The sequence below is a fragment of the Rosa rugosa genome, chromosome 3 (genome assembly GCF_958449725.1).
Source record: "Rosa rugosa chromosome 3, drRosRugo1.1, whole genome shotgun sequence".
NCBI lineage: Eukaryota > Viridiplantae > Streptophyta > Magnoliopsida > Rosales > Rosaceae > Rosa > Rosa rugosa.
Window position 1 is genome coordinate 48,274,466 of NC_084822.1, and position 10,023 is coordinate 48,284,488.

Sequence of the window (10,023 nt, forward strand, 5' to 3'; positions counted from 1 at the left end):
TAGTGAGTAAGTAGGGTGAACAAAAAAGGGTGGCAATAGCCACACCCCCAACAAATTACAACGCACCTGTACCCTCATTTCCAAGCATATACTGCTGTGGTATGTCCAGACCTATTGCTATAAGTTAGATGCTTAAATTTCTTCATTAAAAGGCAGTCAAATGGTTATATTTACTAGGATAAATTTCAGTTTAGTACCCTGAGGTTTGGGGGTAACATCATGTCAGTCCCTGCTCTTTCAATTTGATCAGCAACACCCCTGTGCTTTCAATTTTAATCAGCCGTATCCAATTTCATTTGTTCCGTCTAATTTGAACGTTAAGTTTGACTGAGGGACCCACTTTAGGGGCTAAAAATGTCATTTCAATAAATTTTCTTCTTTTCTCCTCCTCTCTCTCATCTCCGATTGTTTCCCTTTCATTCTCTTTTTCTCTCCTCCCTCTCTCTGGGCCGCACAGCCCTCTCTCTCTCTCACCCACACACTGCCACCGCCGGAAATCATGGCGTCCGCCGGAAATCATGGTGTCCGGCCACCGATTCTTAACACCGCCACCACTACTCGAACCACAGCACAAACCGACCCAAACCCAAAGAGAATCGATGATTGGAACGAGCCCAGCCACCGTACACAGCCACCAGTCCTTGCCATCTTGCTTCCTCCAATTCCGGCAACTCCTTCAGCACACCGCCATAACCATTTGACTCAGAATTCGCCGGAGATGAAAAGCGAGAAGCCTCGCTGCTAACCTGAAGTCGGACGACATCATTCGCACCTTCACCAAAATCTGGGTTCTTGGTAGGACTGATTCGCCGTCTCCGGCCACATCCGAGTTGCACGACCACCATGGATGCAACCAGAGCTTCGTTCTCCACCAAAACCCTCTGGACTCAACCTCCGATTTTGACCCGAGACGTTGCAGCTTCGCAGTGAATGGTTGTCAGATTTCCAGATTATCTTAGGTAAATTATCATCCCTTGTTCTCTGTTAAATTTGGCATCTTGGAGATTTGGAGGAGTTGTTGGTCAGTTAGTATTGGAGTTTGAATTGTTGAGTTCTGAAAAAATTGGAGTTTGGAGGAGAGGGAGCTATATGATCATCTTCGATATGTAATCGGCTAAGGTATGAATGACGTACAAATTTGGTATTGGATACAAACTTGTTGAGGATTGATGGTCAGTTGTGTTATGATTCTAGAGTTGCGAATGGTGGTTGGTATCAGAATACAATTAGGACAGATTGGTTGCTTGCATTGTATGCAAGTAAGTGGTGATTTGAGTTTGTTTCAGATTTGGGTTTTTTGGTTAATTTTCAGGTGAATTGGGTTTCTTGTATGGAAATTCGGAGCCAGAAGCTGGCGGAGGCCACCTCAACATTCCCTTTATCTTCATCTGAATTTGCTGGGCACCGGAGATAGTTGCGGGGAGAGGAGGATCAGAGGAAGAGAAGAACAAGAGTTTTTTTTTTTTTTTTTTAATGTGGAAATTAAGTGAAATGTCAAATTTGCCCCTTTCTCTGGGCCCATTAGCTGAGTTTGTCGCTGCTAGGTCAGCATTTAACGTTCAAATTGGATGGAACAAATGAAATTGGACATGGCTGATTAAAATTGAAAGCACAGGGGTGTTGCTGATCAAATTGAAAGAGCAGGGACTGACATGATGTTACCCCTAAACCTCAGGGTACTAAACTGAAATTTATCCTATTTACTATTTAGAAATCTAAAATGTGTGGTAAACTGGTAAATATCTTTACAAGGTCTTCATCTGAGAGTTACTTTCATGATATTTCCTTGGCCGGTTACTAAGAGTTTAATTGTTTGGACAATTCTTGACTACGCCGGGCGCATGGTACGCCCTAAACTGAAGTTAACGGAGGGGTAAAATAATCATTTAATACTTCACAAACGACAAGCTAGATGCAGTGGGTAAAAAAAATCTTTAACTACAGCCCCTCCCTCCCAACGAAGGGGCGAGGTGGTCATTCCACTCAGTCTCTCATCACTAGTCGAACTGTAGAAGACATTAAGATACAGATATCCTGATCCGCACCGAAATTGAAGAGGAATGGAACCACACAACCCTCTTGAATTTCAAAGAGAGGGTGCAGATTAATCAAACAAGCAAAAGAGAGGGTGCAAAACCAATAACAGTAAAGAGCTGTGAGTGGAGGTAATGATGTCGGAAGCAGATCCATCTCTCTAGCCTCTGCTTGCAATATTCACTGAACATCAGCTAGAGGTGCCACCACCACTTAATATTGATGCAGAACCACTTGACAATGAACTCAAAAAGTCCCAAGCCCAATGCAGATATTAGCTGCTCAACAAGAAACGAAGAAGAAAAATCCAATCATATGTGCAAAACTGAGATCGAAGCTAGATCGTCTTTGATTAAGAATATATGGACTTATGAGTTTAGAAATTAAATGTTCGATCAAATTTAACGGGTGAATAGATGAGCGGATTGAATTGAGATTGTGATTCTGGAGGCTTCTCCAAAGACTCAGAGATGGGTCGAACGAGTTGGAGACATCTTTGTGAAAGAAGGAGTCCGTCACTGCCATGGTATCAGTAAATTGAATGGTAATCTATGGAATTAGATATTGCTGTTGGAATTTACTTTCAGAGTGATGGGTATTTGTCGGTAGAAGGTTGAAATGGTAGTGACCGGTGAGAAAGAGAAACAGAGGAAGGAAACGGAAGAGAACGAAGAAGTATCAGGCTATCAGTAGAAGAAACTAGTTTAATTGAGTTAAAAATAAAAAATAAAAGTAAAGTTTGCATTAAAAAATTTGCATGTGGTGCATTGGCAAGGGCACAGACTATATAACTAATGAGCTGGCAGCTTGGGATCGAGCCATCTAACTCCAAATACTTTGTGCCTTAGCCAAGACACCATCTTTGCAGGTTCTTCCTTGCCTTTCAGTTTTAAATTAAGCAATTGAAAGTGGTTTCTTCTGCAATTTTACTGATTCTTCTTCCATCTCATCCAAATTCGCCAATCTATTCGCCCATAAAATTCCTAAACCCATAAATTCTTAATCAAAAACGATATAGCTTGATCCTTAACTTCTTGGCCGAATCCGGCGACGAGGCAGTGGCCGTACGCTCCGTCGTCAAAGGCCTTGGTGATGATTGGCAGTACATCATGTCGTCGTCGAAGGCTATAATCAAAGATGATATGCTTTTCGGTAGTCTTGTGGTACTTCTCCTTGATCCAGTGAAAACCATGAGCTCCTGCCTTCACCTTCTTCATCCCACTCAACGCCATCGAAGACCCAAAATCCGAAATCGAGTCGCACAAAAAGGCGAATTCTCCTGTGGAAAGAGACTCGGTCTCCGGCTTAGAGAAATCCAGGATCGATGAGGCCGTTGAGATTGTCCGGCAGACAGGTGCAGAGGAATTTTAAGAGACATTTGGGATGATTGGAATTTGGGATAGTTCGTCTTGTGGATTTGTCATGAATGCCCTTCGTTTTTTACCGTAACGGCTTGTTTTGAACTGATAACGGCAGTGAAGTGGGCAATTCCTACTGTGCCATTCTCATTCAAATTGTGTGGACACGAAGACTCCAGCAAAGCGGACCCCACATAGGCGTAAGTTACGCTGGCGTAGCCCAGACGCACCCTCCAGAAATATCAATAAAACTATTCATAAGAAAAGTAGATGCTTTCTGGGGGTTGAGGTCAGAAAGCTGTGTGAATGAGTTTAATAGCCTCCGTAGTGTAAAGGCTTTATATCTGTACGGCTGCTCCCCCAATGGCAGAAGCTTCTTAAGTCTTAACTTGACCTGACGTAGAGGACGAGGCCCTTTTTTTTTGAAGGAGAGAGGACAAATTGATCCCCCTAAATTTATTAAAAAAAGAAGAAAGAAAAAAAAAAACTAACTAGATAGGGGGACATGAACCTAACCCCTCAAGTAAGAAAGTCAAAAGACATATGACTAAACAACCAAGTAAAAAAAAACTACCGAAAGCAAAATTTAGGAAACCCTATAAAATCTCTATTGCAAAGAGAAGCAACAAAATTAAGAGGCGAGTCCCACCAAACCATTGTATATGAAGTGAAACTAAAATTTGCAAGAGTATCCACAACCTAGTTTACTTCACGAAATATATGAGAGCATTGGAATTGCATTTGAGAGATGCGGTGTAAACAATTACCTCATTCCACTTGAATTTGCTAAGGCACCAAATCGGGTGATTTAAGAAAATAAAGAACTAGAGTTGAGTCAACCTCCAAGTCTCCAACCACACATGTTTCTAAATTTGCTTTAAGGCCATTTTCTAAACGTTTTTTCAAATGCCCTATCAGGGCCTACATAGCTTAGGGCACCTCGATCCGTTGCTATTAGTATTTCATGACCAGAAGATATTTCCGATCGAAAAAAATTGGTTTTCCATGGAAAACGTTGTGCTGGGTTTGGTGCGTACTTGGATGAGAGGTGAAAATGGCTCTGGTTAAACATATATATCAGTACTGGAAACTGGAAAGTGACTGTGAAAAGGATCGGTGACGAATGGCGCAGCGACACCAGGAACTGGTGATGGTGATGAGGATGGTGACTGTGGGAAACGATGATGATCAAAATGCGACGATCAGGTGATGATATATACTCAACTACTAAAATCATATGAACCATATTTTTCTTTTCTTGAGAGAGAGACAGAGTACTATATATGAGTCGTCATATATGAGTCGTATCTTGAGAGAGATCAAGTACTATATGTATCATATGATAGATATAGAACCCTTTTCTGCAATTACTTTTAGTTATTTTCACCTTTATCTGCTGACCACGTATATAATTTGGACTAGAAGACCAAAGGAAAAAAAATATATATGTTTAACATAAGGGAAAATCATTCATACTCCTATACCTAACGTTTGGGTCATTCTAAAGTTTAGAAAATATTATAACGATACCTGAAGTTCTGATCCCAACCAAAAATTGGTACATGGAGCTGTTAGCTCTGTTACAAAAACTGACAGCTAAAGGATATTTATGCCTTTTCATGTCTTAATCCATTATTTTTTTTGGGAAATGATCATTTACCCAATTCTAGCTTAAAAATTGCCCACTTACCCAAACACTCTAAGAGATTGCCTACTTACCCAAACACTCTAAGAGATTATTTCCCTAATACCCAATTAAGTATTTTTTTAATTCATTTTTATTTATTTTTGGGACAATTTTGCCCTCTCCTTTTTTGTCACTTAGAGAAATAAGTCATTGGAGACCTTGCTTGACTCCGGTGGCGGACTCCGGCGACTGGTGACCCGACTCCGGCGACCGGTGATCGGAATCAGGCAATCGATGACCGGAATCCGGCTACCGGATTGGTGACCGGATTCCGGCGTATGAATTTATTGCCCCCAATAATACCCAGTAATCATATTATTACCCCCCAGTAATCATATTATTGTCTCCCAATAATCATATTATTGCCCTCCAGTGAATTGCATAAACTCCCAAAACCAAAATGAATACACTACAGGCACAATTGATCAATTTATATGCATATTATTGCCCCCCAATACTCATATTATTGCCTCCCAATAATCTTTTTATTGCCCCGCAATAGACATGTATAACTACTCAATAAAACTTTTTTTTTTCATTCTTCTTTCATCTTTCCTTATAAGCCTTCTGCCAAATTTACCCAAAAAAATAATAATAATAATAATAGTTTCCGCAATGGATAGAAAGAGGGCCATGAAAATAATACTTGCATAGTTGCTATGACTACTCCTCTGACCGCCACATCATCATTCTCCTTCTTCTTCATCATCGTCTCCATCAACATCTCCGTCTCCATCTCTCTCTCTTCCATTTTCAAACCCCACCAGAATCCCCCAACCGTAGAGCCCAACACGACCCTAGATCCTCGTCCCCAAAACTATGTCGTCCGATTCGTCGAGTACAAGAAGTGGGAGGATCTGAAATCAAGTGTGTCGGCGGAGGGATCGGACTGGATCGACAGGAACAATCTGGCCAAGGATTACCAGACGGATTTCGGACTGGTCCGGATTGACCGCGCCTGTGAGACGCCTGGAGGTGGCCGGACGACCTGGAGGAGGCTTTTCTGAGAGGAGAGAGAGAGAGTATGGCAGTCGGCCGGAGGTAGAGAGAGAGAGAAACTGGAGGTGGAGATCGGGGAGAGAGAGAGTTTGAGAGATGAGTTTCAATTTAATTAATAGGAGCAAAACTGTCAGCAGATGTTAGAGTGGGTAAATGGGGTTAAAAAACTCTTAGTGGAGTAAGTGGACAATTTTTAAGCTGAAATTGAGTAAGCGGTCACGGCCCCTATTTTTTTTATCTCAACATCTCTCTCTCGTCCCTCAGTTGGATTGTACACTCATTCATTCAACTCATCTCATCATACTTCTACAGAAAACAATACATCATTCACAATTATGCTTCTCCATTTGCTACACGAATCAATAAACCCTCGCTACGAAAAATTCAAATTGCAAAATGAAGATTTAAGAAAAAAACAGCTCCGAAACACAATCCAACAACAAAAACAAGTTGATTCGTTCTATATCTAATTCAATCATTTTCTTTTGCTTCAATTTCACGGCAAACAAACAAAACCTAAGCAAATTCCAGAAAGTGATCAACCGGGAAAAGAAATAGAACTTGGAATTTGACGGTGAGGTGGCCTGGATCTGGAACTGCCTGCAAAATCAGTAATTCTAACCTTCTTTTTCAAAACCCATTAACGATGGTGGACTCATTGGCGATGGTGGACTCATTGACCCCGAAGGTGGACTGTTCCCCTGCAATCGTGCACCCAAAGGGTTGGATATGCCTGCCTCTTTGGATTTTGGACCAGTAGGCCGTGATTTGCTGCTCTGGCACGAAATCTTTAGCGGTTCTCATGCTCTGAGAGTAATCAAAAGACTTACCGGACGCGGACTGCTCGAACACGGCGTCCGACTACGACTAAGGCCCCGTTTGGGATTGCTTCACTTTAAAAAAAATCAGCTTTTGTTCAAAATTTTAGATTTTATTGTGTTTGGTAAATAAATAAAAACCAGCTTTAATTGAAAGTTATAGGTCACTGGCAGCAGATTTTAGAAGCAGCCCAGAGGTTGCTTTTGGAAGCCGTTGTAGATCAAAACATGCTCTGCAGTTGTTTTATGTACTGACAACACTTTTTAAAATATTATTTATCAAACACAAAACTGTTTTAATTCACAGCTGATTATTCTCACAACACAACAGCAGCAGTTTTTTTTAAAAGTCACAGCAATCTCAAATTAGCCCTAAGCCTTCTAGCTGCCGCATGAGCCCTTCCCACCTACAACCCTCTTGACTCTTTCACTTTGGGCTTCTTACCGACAATGGCATTCTCGTAATAAAAATAAATAAATAAAAATCTGCTTTTTTTTTTATTAAATGAAAAAAATCCTTTAGCTGTCAGTTTTTGTAACCGAGCTAACGGCTACAGATACCAATCTTCGGTCAGGGTCAGAACTTCAAGTACCGTTATGATGTTTTCTAAATGTGAGGTATGAAAGTTTAGAATAGCTCAAACGTCAGATATGGTACGGATGACTTTTCCTTAACATAAACCACTAGATTTAGGTTTTCAAAACAGTTCCGAGTTTTTTTTTTTTTTTTTTAATTTGCTTTTGCATGATGACTAATATCAACAATTAATAGGGTGTAATCTCTTTCTTATAAACCAATTAATGACCTTTTTAAAAACAAATAAGGGATTAGGTGATATTAGTTCCTTGGAGGTAGACGTTGTAGGATACAAAACCGACCCTCAAACCTATAGGCAAAAGGTTTACCACTCTCTGATAACCCACCGCACTTCCCCTTATTTTAATTTATTGACAAATACATGAAAAAACAAGAAGATAAAGAAACAACCCTCTCACCGTCAAAGATGCAAACCCGAAGCTAGAAACATAACAGGGCAAAAATTACGAACTTCTAAGGACTCCCATAAGTATCCATCCTTCAAGTGCAACCAATAGAATTGTCCAATAAGACCACAATTTATTATTAACCAAGATTTGTCTAAAGAACTAATATCACCTTGTGAGGGTGATTTTGTGTTTTGGACCTTTTGCAGCAAGACCCTCTTCATTAAGCGAGACTAGGCCCAAAATTGTTCAAAGTTTGGACCTGAGAACAACTTCATTGCAACCCGCTAGATGATAACAGCAGCTATTGGACTAGATAATAACAGCAGTGATTGGACTAGATGATAATAGCAGCGATTGGACTAGATGATAACAGCAGCGATTGGAGTTAATTTCATGAGAACAGAACTTATAGGTAGATATGGTGTGGGAGCTAGATGCCTGGGAGTTTAACAGAGAGAGAGAGAGTTCCAGCAATGGCATGATTTCTGGGTTTTGGATTAAGGTTGATTGGGAGAAATTGATGGCTAGGGATTCAGAGATAGAGCTTGATCTCTTGCTTGATGTTTGTGGGTTGTTGATGCTTGGTTTCCAACGGCAGTGAACCCGCTTTTTATAGCGGAGATAGGCGGGGAAGATTCGTGCTGAGAACCCGGGGTTTTGAAGGGGTATTCTCAATTTTGGTGGGATCATTCTAAAGCTTTCAGTTTTTGTTTTCTCCATGAAACCAAAAGAGTGAAAGCTTGCTCTGGCTATGAGATTGAAGGTTGGTGGTATAGGTATAGGACAGTGGCAATCCCAGATTTTGTGCTGCTGTGATCTTTGAGGGATTCTAATCCCTTATTTTCTGCTATTGTAAATTGTAATCACAAAGTTTGAGGGTTATTGGAAATTGAAATGGGATTGCTGGGTATATGAATCAGAAAGCTTCTCCATGGATTTTGGGTTCTTGCCAGAAATGGTGAAGCACCAATCCCAGCAGCAACTTTGATAGCACGATATTTCTGGTTTGGGGGAAGGAGATGGTTTCAACAGGCTTTGGGCTAAAGGCTGTTGTAATGGACTTTGGGTAAGGAAATAACTCTAGTGGGCTTTAAGTTTTGCTGGGCCTGCATTCATCTCTCTACTAGCCTTTGTTAAGATTTTAGCCCCTCAAGCATAAATTTTGGTCCTCAAGCCCAAAATTGTCGATGAGCCTGATCTTAACAATAGGCCTAATAGAATCCATTACCTTCCACACCATATCCCTCCGTATAAGCCCCAAATGTAGCTTAGGTCTACGCATATCGCATGGTAAATAAGCGTGTTGGCTTCTTTGAAAATGCATGTCAATCGTTTGAGAATTTGGGCTTCTCGTATCGCTTGCTAAATAGAGAGCTTCCTTCTGACGTGAAATGGGCTTGCTTGAAGGCCCTATTAGGTTACGAGGTTGATGACTTGCCCTCTTTGCTTATCACTCATAGAATTTGAACTCGTGGAAATTTGGGTGTCAACACACCTAGTCCCTTATTTGGTTCAAACTAAACCGACTAATTGCTCGATAATAAGGATACCCCAATGCATCCATCTATAGAAAATGAAAAACACCAGGAGGAGGATAAACATGCCAAATCAAGGAAGGATAAGGCAAACCCAGATTTGCAAAATCATTCGTAGCTGTATTCCCTTCACAAAAGACATGTGAACAGTGAAAGGTCATTGATCGAATAAGGTGCATGCAATTATACCATCGTATACGTAAAGACCATGGAGGAAGGATGTTAGAAGATGAGAGACATGTAAGAACACTCGTACAATCAGTTTCCAACCACAAGTGATGCCATTCCAACTGAAAAGCAAATTCAATACCAATAATAACAACAATTATTTCAGAATAAAAAGCCATATGGTGCCCCGAACCTTTTCAAAAACCACCAATGAAACGACCGAGAGAATCCCGGAAAACTCCACCACAAGCAGCGGGACCTGGATTGCCTTTAGCTAAGCCATCGGTATTAAGTTTGAACCAAGAATTAGGAGGAGGGTGCCATAAAATGAGTCATGGCTCCTTCAAAATTTTCTTATTAGGAGGAACACCTAGACTAGCAAGTAATTGAGCATCCAAAACACCATTAGAAAAGCCTGACCATGAGGAGACAGAAAC